The sequence below is a fragment of the Ursus maritimus genome (assembly GCF_017311325.1).
Source record: "Ursus maritimus isolate PB19 chromosome X unlocalized genomic scaffold, ASM1731132v1 scaffold_X1, whole genome shotgun sequence".
Taxonomy (NCBI): Eukaryota; Metazoa; Chordata; class Mammalia; order Carnivora; family Ursidae; genus Ursus; species Ursus maritimus.
The window spans coordinates 55,260,816-55,272,566 of NW_024423319.1; the positions used below are offsets into that span (position 1 = coordinate 55,260,816).

The 11,751-nt window shown below is 36.6% G+C and overlaps 1 protein-coding gene across 1 annotated transcript in view; it reads right to left on the reverse strand.

Moving 5' to 3' along the window:
• Positions 1 to 11,751, reverse strand: part of DACH2 (dachshund family transcription factor 2) — an 835,748-nt gene that overhangs the window by 577,556 nt on the left and 246,441 nt on the right. The window lies entirely within an intron of this gene.

Genomic DNA, 11,751 nt, shown 5'->3' on the forward strand with positions numbered 1-11,751 from the left:
TTAACTTTGTTTAAATACCAAGTTGTTTAAATAAAAGGTTCAATAATAGGATGTTTTCTGTTCTGTGATGTTTTCAAATGTTTATGAAATTACATCTATTTTTAGCCATTTTCCCTTACCTGTTCTGAGAAAGTTAACCAAATATTGATAGATATTTATGGAATAATACTGCCTTACTAATTTATCTTTTTTTTAAGATTTTATTTATTTATTTGACAGAGATAGAGACAGCCAGCGAGAGAGGGAACACAAGCAGAGGGAGTGGGAGAGGAAGAAGCAGGCTCATAGTGGAGGAGCCTGATGTGGGGCTCGATCCCATAATCCCGGGATCACACCCTGAGCCGAGGGCAGACACTTAACAACGGTGTCAGCCAGGTGCCCCTATCTTTTTTGGTTACCTTTAGCCAGCCAAATGTCACTGCTTGTTGATGCATGTTCATGAATGGTGCAATAAATGTTGATATTTTCTCATGCTATTTCCCCCTATTTATGCAACAGCCCCTTCTCTTCTTTAAAGCAACTATTGGGGCACCTGGGTGGCTCAGTCAGTTAAGTGTCTGCCTCCAGCTCAGGTCATGATCTCAAGGTCCTGGGATTGAGCACTGCATTGGGCACCCTACTCAGCGAGGAGTCTGCCTCTCCCTCTCCCTCTGACCCTCCCCACTGCTCGTGCTCTAGCTCTCTCTCTTAAATGAATAAATAAAAAATCTTTCAAAAAAATAAAGCAATTCTCAAATTCATGTGAAAAATGTGTAGGTTGCTTTAGGTAGTATAGACATTTTAACAATGCTTGTTCTTCCAGTCCATGAGCATGGGATGTTTTTCCATTTCTTTGTGTCCTCTTCAATTTCTTTCATTAGTGTTCTATAGTTTTCAGAGTACAGATCTTTTACCTCTTTAGTTAGGTTCATTCCTAGGTAACTTATGGCTTTTGGTGACATTGCAAATGGGATCAAATCCTTGATTTCTCTTTCTGCTGCTTCATTTCTGGTGTCTAGAAATGCAACAGATTTCTGTACATTGATTTTATATTCCACAACTTTGCTGAATTCATGTATTAGTTCTAGCAATGTTTTGGTGTAGTCTTTTGGGTTTTCTACATAAAGCATCATGTTATCTGCAAATAGTGAAACTTTTTTTTCCTTGCCTATTTGGATGCATTTTATTTCTTTTTGTTGTCTGATTGCTGAGACTAGGACCGCCAATACTCTGTTAAGTAACAGTGGTGACAGTGGATATCCCTGTCTTGTTTCTGACTTTAGAAGAAAAGCTCTCAGTTTTTCCCCATTGAGGATGATATAATCTGTGCATTTTTTATATGGCCTTTACGATGTTGAATTATATTCCCTCTATCCCTACTTTGTTTTGGTTTTTATCAAGAATGGATGCTGTATTTTGTCAAATGCTTTTTCTGTATCTATTGAGATCATGTGATTCTTATACTTTCTTTTATTAATGTGGTGTGTCACATCGATTGATTTGCAAATATTGAGCCAACCCTGCAGCCTAGGAATAAATCCAACTTGACCATGGTGAATAATTATTTTAATGTACAGTTGATTTCAATTTGCTAGTATCTAGTTGGGAATTTTTGCATCCATGTTCTTCAGGGATATTGGCCTATAATTGTCCTTTTTAGTGGGGTCTTTGATTTTGGAATCAAGGTAATGCTGACCTCGTAGAATGAGTTTGGAAGTTTTCCTTCCATTTCTATTTTTTGGAACAGTTTGAGAAGAAAGTATTAACTCTTCTTTAAATGTCTGGTACAATTCCCCTGGGAAGCCATCTCGCCGTGGGCTTTTGTTTGTTGGGAAATTTTTTATTACTGATTCAATTTCCTTGCTGGTTATGGGTCTGTTCACATTTTCTATTTCTTTCTATTTCAGTTTTGGTAGTTGGTATGTTTCCAGGAATTTGTCCACTTCTTCCAGATTGCCGGGTTTGCTGGCATATAATTTTTCAAAATGTTCTTTTATAATTGTTTGCATTTCTGTGGTGTTGGTTGTGATTTCTCCTCTTTCATTCATGATTTTATTTATTTGAGTCCTTTGTCCTTTCTTTTTGATTCAATTTTATTAATTCTTTCAAAGAACCAGCTCTTGGTTTCATTGATCTGTTCTACTGCTTTTTTATTTTTTCTACATTTATTTCTGCTTTCACCTTTTTTATTCCTCTTCTTCTGGATTTAGGCTTTATTTGCTGTTCTTTCTCCAGCTCCTTTAGGTGTAAGGTAGGCTGTGTATTTAAGACTTTTCTTGCTTTTTGATGTAGGCCTGTACTGCTATATACTTCCCTCTTATGACCACCTTTACTGCATCCTAGAGGTTTTAGACTGTCTTACTTGCATTTTCATTTATTTCCATCTATTTTTTTATTTCTTCTTTAATTTCCTGGTTAACCCATTCATTCTTTAGTATGATGTTCTTTACCTTCCATGTATTTGTGGTCTTTCCAATTTTTTCTTGTGGTTGACTTCAAGTTTCATTGTGTTGGGGTCAGAAAATATGTATGGTATGAACTCAACCTTTTTGTATTTGTTGAAACCTATTTGTGACCCAGTATGCAATCTATTCTCAAGAATGTCCCATGCGCACTCAAAACGAATGTGTATTCTGCTGCTTTAGGATGAAATGTTCTGAATATACCTGTTAAGTCCATCTGGTCCAGTGTGTCATTCAAAGCCATTGTTTCCTTGTGTGATTTTCTCCTTAAGTGATCTGTCCATTGCTTTAAGTGTTAATGTCATCTACTATTATTGTATTATTATCAGTGAGTTCCTTTATGTTTGTTATGATGTGATTTATAAATTTGGTGCTCCTAAATTGGGGGCATAACTATTCATAATTGTTAGATCTTCTTGTTGCATGAACCCCTTAATTATGATATAGTGCCCTTCTTCATCTCTTAACACAATCTTTGGTTTAAAATCTAGTCTGTCTGATAAAAGTATGGCTATTCTGACTTTCACTTGACATCCATTAGTATGATAGATGGTTCTCCTTCCCTCATTTTCATTCTCGAGGTGTCTTTAGGTCTAAAATGAGTCTTGTAAGCAACATACAGATGGGTCTTGTTTTTATCCATTATGATACCCTATATCTTCAATTAGAGCATTTACTTCATTTACATTCAGAGTAATTATTGATAAATAAGACTCTAGTGCCCTTGTCTTACCTATAAATTTGGTGTTTCTGAAAATTTTCTCTGTTCCTTTCTAGTCTTTGTTACTTTTTGTCTTTCTTTACCACTTATAAGGTGCCCTTTAATATTTCTTTCAAGGCTAGTGTAGTGGTCATGAACTCTTTTAATTTTTGTTTTGGAATCTCTTTATCTCTCTTTCTATTCTGAATGACAGTCTTGCTGGATAAAGTGTTCTTGGCTGCATATTTTTCCCCTTGAGTATGTTGAATATATCATGCCACTTTCTTCTGGTCTGCCACATTTCTGTAGAGAGATCTACTGCTAACTTTATTTCTCTTCCTTTGTAGGTTAGGGATTTCTTTTCCCTTGCTGCTTTCAGTATTCTTTCCTTTTCTCTGTATTTTGCAAATTGTAGTACAATATGTCTTGGTGTTGGCCAGCTTTTGTTGAATTTGATGGGAGTTCTCTGCTCTTCCTGGATTTGGTAATGGTTTCCTTCCCCAGATTAGGAGTTTTCAGCTGTAATTTCCTCAAATAAGTCTTCTGCCCTTTTTTGCCCCTCTCTTCTTCTGGGACTCCTATGTTATGAATGTTATTATGCTTTATGGAGTTGCTGAGTTCCCTAGGTCTACATTAATGATCCAATACTTTTCTTTCCCCCTTCTTTTCAGCTTCATTTTTCCCTACAATGTTATCTTCTATCACTGATTCATTCCTCTGCTTCATCCATCTTCATTGTCATTGCATCCACTCATTTTTGCATCTTGGCTATAGCATTTTTTTTTATTTCAGCCTGACTAGTTTTTAGTTCTTTTATCTCTGCAGAAAGGGATTCTCTAGTGTCTTCTATGCTTTTCTCAAGCCCTGCTAGTATCCTTATGCTTGTTGCTTTCAATTCTGATTCATACATATTACTTATATCTATTCCGATTAGATCCCTGGCTGTAACCTCTTCCAGTTCTTTGTTTTGGGATTCTTTGTTTCCAGATCTTGGCATCTTGCCTAGACCTCTGTCTACTGTGCGTTAGGAAAACCTGTTGCATTTCCTGCTCCTGAGAGTAATGGCTATACTAAGAAGAGGTCATAGGCCTGGCATTTCAGGCCCAGTCCTAGGCCTGGCACTTCAGGAGGTTTTTGTGGTGTGGTATATGTTGTGTGCACTCTGCTGTGTTTTGGTTGCTCTTTCCTTCAGATCAGTCCTCTTCAGAATTTCTCCTTGTCTGTAGTGTGGAGTGTTTGGACCTAGTCTAGTGTGTGGCAAGTTCTAACCAGGTATGTTTTGGTCTGCTTGTTAGAAAAGGCTAGATCATATTTCCCCTAGAGCTGAAGCTTTGCAACACTTTATGATTTATAGCATTGGTGCATGTGGAGGATCTGTGCTGCTTTTCTGGGGGAATGGCCTGCTGCACTGTTTCCTGGGCCAACTTGCCCTTGTAAAGATACACCTGCAGGTCTTAGTGAGGCGGGGCTTTGTCTAAGCTGCTCCAGTTTCCACTGTGTTTCTCGCTGAAGTCTGTCCATGCTGATGGGTAGGGGGAAATGGCATCACCCCACTATTTCATCACCAGAGAAGAGATTTCATGCCCACAACTGTTCGGGAAGCCCTCACAGAAGAGTGAACACTCTCCCCTCTTGCATCCCAGGCTTTCATCTATGTCCAAGACATCCATCTGCCTGGCAGCACAGTATTTCTGTGTTTTATCTTAAGCATGTGGCTGGGTCTCAAAGATCCAAATTTTAGGGACATGGCATGGCACCGACCCATGCTTATCCTCTGGTGGAGGGTCTCACTGCACTGTGGCTGGTGCTGGTTTATCCCAGAAAAGTAGTTGCATAACTGTACAGGCCTAGGAGTTTATGATAAAGCACAGCCAAGAGCTGACTTCCAGGTTAGCTGCCTTCAGCAGGTGCCTCTGCTGTTATGCTATTTAGTGGGGCTGCTCAGTAGTGTGCACCTTCTCTTTTGTCCCCTGAGATGTAGTGTCACCTCTCCCAAATGTACTCCAAGCCTTACGGGGAAACTATTTTTTCCCATGGGATCCAGGGGATCCTCAGACCATGCTGTCCACTCCTGGGCCTCTGCCTTTCCTCCCCACAGGAAGACCACTAACCCTCCAGGTATGACCCTGGTAATGATGTGGACTTCTAAAACTTCAAACTTTGAGCTCCACTGCTATAAAAACTTGGGATAGTCAGCCCCATTCCCTTTCCCAATGATTTAGGGGAAGTGTTTTTCTTGTTCAGTCCCCTGCACACTGCTCTCTCTCTCCTCTGTCCATAATCAGGCTCCTTCCCCTCTGCAGCACCTGCAGTTCTGTTCTCCCCCACATCAACTCTCTACAGCTCCTACCTTCCATGATGTGACCATTTTTCTCCCTCTAGATGTACAGTTTGTTCTCTCAGTCCTCAGATCAATTTCTTGGGTATTCAGAATGATTCGATATTTATCTGGCTGTGTTGGAGGGACAAGGAAAGCATAGGGTCCCCCTACTACTCCACCATCTTAACTCCTTCCTCAAATACATTTTAAATTATTCAAATTACTTAGCACTTACTCAGTTTAAAATACTATGTTCCATTTCATAAAACATAATTGATATTCTTTGAAAACATTAGGAGCATTAATACTGAATATAATTGGGAGAACACATTAATTCTGAGTCAATTACCACACCTCTGTTGATGATTCCCTAAATATAATAAAAATAATAATAGCAACTAATTATCATAACTTAATGTTTATTTAGAAATTTCTATATGTCAAGAAAGGATGAGTAAGTCACAGACTTATCCTCAAGGAACTTACAATGTAAATACATTTGCAGTTATGGGCAGTATGTGAGAAATGCCAAAAAGTGGCTAAACTAAAATGCTATTGAGTTTAGAGGAGGAAGGTGATCATCTTGCCCTGGAATCATCATAAAAGGCTTCATGGAAAAGATGGTAGATGTATGACAGGTTTCATTTCAAAAGACAGAGGCCAATGAATGAAAGAGCACTCATAGCAATGGAAATTAATAATAATAATAATAATAATAATAGCTTAATTTATTGTTAACTATATGTCGAACAATGAGATGAGTGCTTAACATGTATTAACTCATTTAATCCTTACAACCACCCAATCAGGTAGATACTCTTACTTTCCCCATTTCACAGATAAAGTGAGGTTAAATGATCACAGAACTGATATATTCACTCAGACTGGTCTATTTCCAGCTGTTTATAGACATTACTAAGTCAATGAATGTAAGTTCTCATGATCTAACTCAAGATTAAGCTTCCTTCTTAACTCCATCATCTCTGTCCCCCTTCCCTCAGTCTACCTGGTTTATGGAAATCATCTTCTGTCACAATCCACATCAAATAATTTACCTATCCATCAGAATTTTCCCTTTGCAGTCACACTCAAATATACTTCTTCTTCATTCCCATAGCTATTATAATCACCCAGATCCTTACCATCTTTGTTTAGCTAGGTATCCAAAACCTCCTCTAGTCTATGTACTTATTTAACAAGTATTTAGTGCATCTCAAATAGCATGCTGAGCAATAAGGATACAAAAATGAGTAAAACATGCTTCCTATAGTCCAAGAGTCTAGGTGATAGGCATATATAGAAGAGTAAGCAGGTGTAGCAGAATGAAGGTCAGAGGTATGGGAAAATGGGGAACAGAGTATGTTCTAGGTAGAGAGAACAGTGTTTATGAAAATCTGAAAGTGAGAAAGAAAATGGAATGTTCAACGGCAGGCACCAAAGTAATTGAATTGATGGTAAGGGAACAAGTAGCAGAGATGAGATTAAAAAGTAGGCAGTGATGAGATCCATAAAGGGTAGCATCTCTCATTTCTCCACCTCAACACTATTGATGTTCCAGGCTGGGTAATTCTTTGTATCTGAGGAACTTCCCAGGCATTATAGGATTTAGCAGCATTCCTGGCTTCTACCCACTAGATGGCAGTAGCACCGCCACCCCCCAGTATGACAACCAAAAATGTGTCCAAACATTGTCGAAGGTTCTGTGGGAGCAAAATCATCTCCAGTTGAGAACCACTGATATAAGGCCTTTAAAGTCATATTTAAGATATTTGGACTTTATTCAAAGATCAAGAGTGGTGTGCCACAGTGTAGAGGAGGGACTAATTCTCACCATCAATTAAGAATGGTGATAAAGACGCAAATAAGGTGACTATTCAATGTCTAAGTGTGAGGGTTTCAGAAGGGGGTGTGGGGAGATGGGTTAGCCCAGGGATGGGTATTAAGGAGGGCACGTATTGCATGGAGCACTGAGTGTTATACACAAACAATGAATCCTGGAACACTACATCAAAAACAAATGATGTACTCTATGGTGACTAACATAACATAATAAAAAATAAAATAAATAAATAAAATAAAAATAAAATCATTAAAAAATAAATAAAATTAAAAAAAAATCTAAGTGTTATTATTATTCCCCAGTGTTATCACTTCAGTGTAAGTGGGACAGAGTTCTACAATGTTCCCATCATATGCTGTAATTATTTGTATCTGTGTGCCTTTGCTCACATGGGCTCTCAAAACCTAGAATACTGGTGCTTTTTCGACAATTCAAATTTCGTAAATTCATTTAAGGTCTGAGTTGGAATATTCTTACCTTCTGATTTATTGTCGTCTATGCAACCATTTCAAAATGTTTACCACTTTAATTCTTGTGCCTGAAGTCTATATATAATACCATATCACACTTTTTTATTTTCTTCCAAGTTTTTATTTAAATTTAAGTTAGTCAACATATAGTGGAGTGCTGGTTTTAGGAGTTAGTGATTCATCACTTACACGTTGGAATATTCTTACCTTCTGATTTATTGTCGTCTATGCAACCATTTCAAAATGTTTACCACTTTAATTCTTGTGCCTGAAGTCTATATATAATACCATATCACACTTTTTTATTTTCTTCCAAGTTTTTATTTAAATTTAAGTTAGTCAACATATAGTGGAGTGCTGGTTTTAGGAGTTAGTGATTCATCACTTACACACTTTCTTATTTTAGCACTTTGGGTTTATTCTCAGTTGATTCATGTTTATAGTTACTCAGTCAACTGAATTATAAACTCCTAGAAAAAAAGACAATGTGTTTTCCACCTTATATATATTCCAGATCATTGAGCAAAATCTTGAGCCAAAAGCAGGTGTCATTTTAATTAAATTTAAGAATCATGTACTCTTGTGTGATTTCTCCACCACCTAGAAGATTCAGAATCAAAATTAGCTATTTTTTTATATTAACTGAGGTAAATCATTATGACATTGAATGGTTGACTGTATTTTCTAAACTATTAACTGAGATCAAAATTACAATCTCTGAGCATAGTCAGAGTTAATTAAGGATTTTCTATTTCTTCAGAAAATGTATAAATAAAAAGTATTAATGCATAAATACCAGAGATCCTACCTTATAAAATTGGCTTATCCTGGAAATGAGTGTTATGGACTTTTATCCTCACAGAGACTAAAATTTGATAAATAAGTGCTTGGAAAATTCCTGACATCCAAATTTGTTAAAACCTCATGTTTAAAAGCTAGGTTAATTTTGATGTTCATGCTTATGTTATAGTCATGTCATTTAAGTTGGATAGTTTCGGTATTTTACATTCAATACCTCCAATTGTTGATGTTTTTACAACACCTTATAAATCATGGACCAATTCCACTAGAAAGGACCTCAAAATGACCATCTGATCTAACCCTTTGTTTCCATCAAGTAGGTGGCTGAATAATCCAGGATACTTTCTAGAGATCTAAATATCAAAATTTTTCATTTTTGATAAATTGACAATAAAACCAAGGCTGGAAGTTCATTATATTTCTATTTTTAATAATGTTACAGATTGTTTAACAAAAAAAACCTGATAGAGTATCTCCTATAAGTAATACTAACATGTTATTCCTCAGCCTACCAAACACATGAAAGTCATTCTATAATATCCAATTACATATTTATTCCACTTTTATAAAGACCTCAACATTAACATCAAATTATAAAAATCATCTTTCTTCTGACCTTAAAGCTAGTCAAAGTACGTGCACTCCCTTTCTCCTTCTCCCACCTTTCTATATAAGGGTATTATCAGACACTGTAACTTTAAGCAACCTAACAGCTTGCGCTCAAACTTAAAAGAAGCGTTACAGATTTTCGTTGAAAGTTTAAGTGACAGAAACAAATCTGCTCATTTTCAGTTACTGAACATGCTTACTAGTTTAACAGAGATTTTTTACCATAGATTTTGCCAGCTTTCACTTTGTCAGATGATTTTAAAATCTACGACACTTCTACCCTGCATCAAATAAGATCTAATGGATTAAGATATGAGTAGACTTTCTTGTATGTCGTGTTGGAGACTTTTCACAGGCACCCACAAGCCCCTAATATAAAAGTAACCAAGGGGTGCCAATGATGAAAGACTTTGTTGCCATGGTGTCATCTCATAAATCATCAATTATTGTCTGTTATTATGAGTGTGACAGCCACATACTGTCATAAAAGGATTTGCATTTTCATCTAGTTTGAAATTTTTTTTCCAGACGTCATTTGCTTTGTAAAAGAAATGTCATGACAACCATAGAATGCTTAAGCTTGTTATGAAGTGTTCAAGCATTCTTTCGGACTTTGTCAGTTTGGCATTTTGGCAACCCAACCTCTTTTGCATTATTGAATTGTTTATCTTTATAGTTCATAAATATATTTCTGAACATGAGTATATAGCACAATGGGCTAAATCCAACAGAAGCAGTGCAACTCTTTGGTTGCTATGACAACCTAAACTGATCAATTTCCTGTCACTGTTTTAAAAGAGGCATTCTCCTGTGGCCATAAATACTAATTACAAACGCAAGCCATTTGCTAACATGTTCAGTTTACAGATTAAAGCAGTTCATGCCCAATTTATCATTTAAAATGTCCTCCCACATTTGTAGTGTGGTACAGAATGAATAATAACTTCACTTGTTTACAAAATTTTCAACTTAATTTCACTAATTATTTTTGCAGTTGCTGGAACTTAGCTGTGCTGCTACAAGTTCAGTAAACTCAATGGATTTTCAAAGTGCAAGTAAAGATTTCTAAATGTAATTCCTGAATTAAAGTTGAAATATTTGCTTAAAACTCCTTCCTGTAAATGCTTATTTTAAAGAAGGTGGTTATATTTTATGTAGGAAAGTTGCAAAATTTTCAAGAGCACATGAGTATCTTGTCCCACGATCTATTAGTTTCAATTAAATGAAGAGCTAATATATTTGGCTAAAACCTGTAATGAATAATTTTATGAAGGTACTTGATACTCTGAATGGGAAATCTCACTTTTAAAAGAAAGTAGTAGATTCAGGGAAAAAATGAAAAATTCATCAGACAATGCAGTCATAGTACTATATAATCTTTTTTTTTTTTTTTTTTTTTGAGAGACCACACTTGCAAGCATGAGTGGAGGAGAAGGCATAGAGAGAGAGAGAGAGAGAATCACAAGGAGGCTCCACGCTCAGCACGGAGCCTCACGTGGGGCTTGATCTCACAACCCTGAGATCATGACCTAAGCCAAAATCAAGAGTTGGATTCTTAACCAACTGAGCCACTCTGGTGCCCTCATAGTACTATATAATCTAATATTAAGTCCCCACTTCTGCACCCAGACACATGTTTTATACAAGCCTTAAATTAAAATTTATACTTCATCTTTTGAGAGGAAAGGAGACTTGGTGGGGGAGAGAATTTCTAACCATCTCAGAATGTGATGTAAGAGCAATGTTACAAATTGTTAAAGTATCTTTGGAGAATTTCTACCTCTGACCAACACCTGTGAAAATTTAGGGTACCATTATCCTATATAGCTTTTTGAAAGTAAAGCACTTCTATTTTTGAGCTCCCATGAATTTCACGACAGACAAAGTTTTGCTATATGTATCATTATGATTTATATATTGAGAGGAAAGACCTCTAAACTAATCTTTTCTATTTTCTCACTAGCTCACAAGCCTAGAATTTGATTTAAATATTTTTACAATTTCCAAAGCTGAATGGGTTCTTTCTGGACTTCAATTAATCACCTAGCATTTCTAGAAAGGCTGACAATTTCTCAAAATCAAATATAATAAGCATGCTCTAATTGATTCTCTGAAAAGAGAAGCTGATACCTAAAAAGTTTACCTCTGGGAATACCTACAGAATGCATCGTGTTGTGGGGGATTAGACAAAATGAATGATGTGAGATCGCTGTTCCTGTTACTATCTGCACACTACTATCCTCACCAAAATATATTTCTTAACAGGGCCTGCCGTGCCACCCTCATCACAGGTCTACCCAATAACTACTGTTAATCAACACAAATTATACATCCAAAGAAAGTAAAAATTCATTAGTTGGTCTCCTATGGTTGCAAAGGAAGGACAAAGCACTTCCAATTGCTTCTAAACCCAGCAGCTGTAGCCTTACTCTAGGGCTCTGAAGGCCTCTGACAGCCTGTGCTCACAGGTGCTTCTCTTCTAGCACTAGCTCAGTGACTCTGCAGCAGGAATTTCACATCATCACAGTGTTGAGGTGAAAGCTCCAGTGCCCTTATTAAAAAAAAAAAAA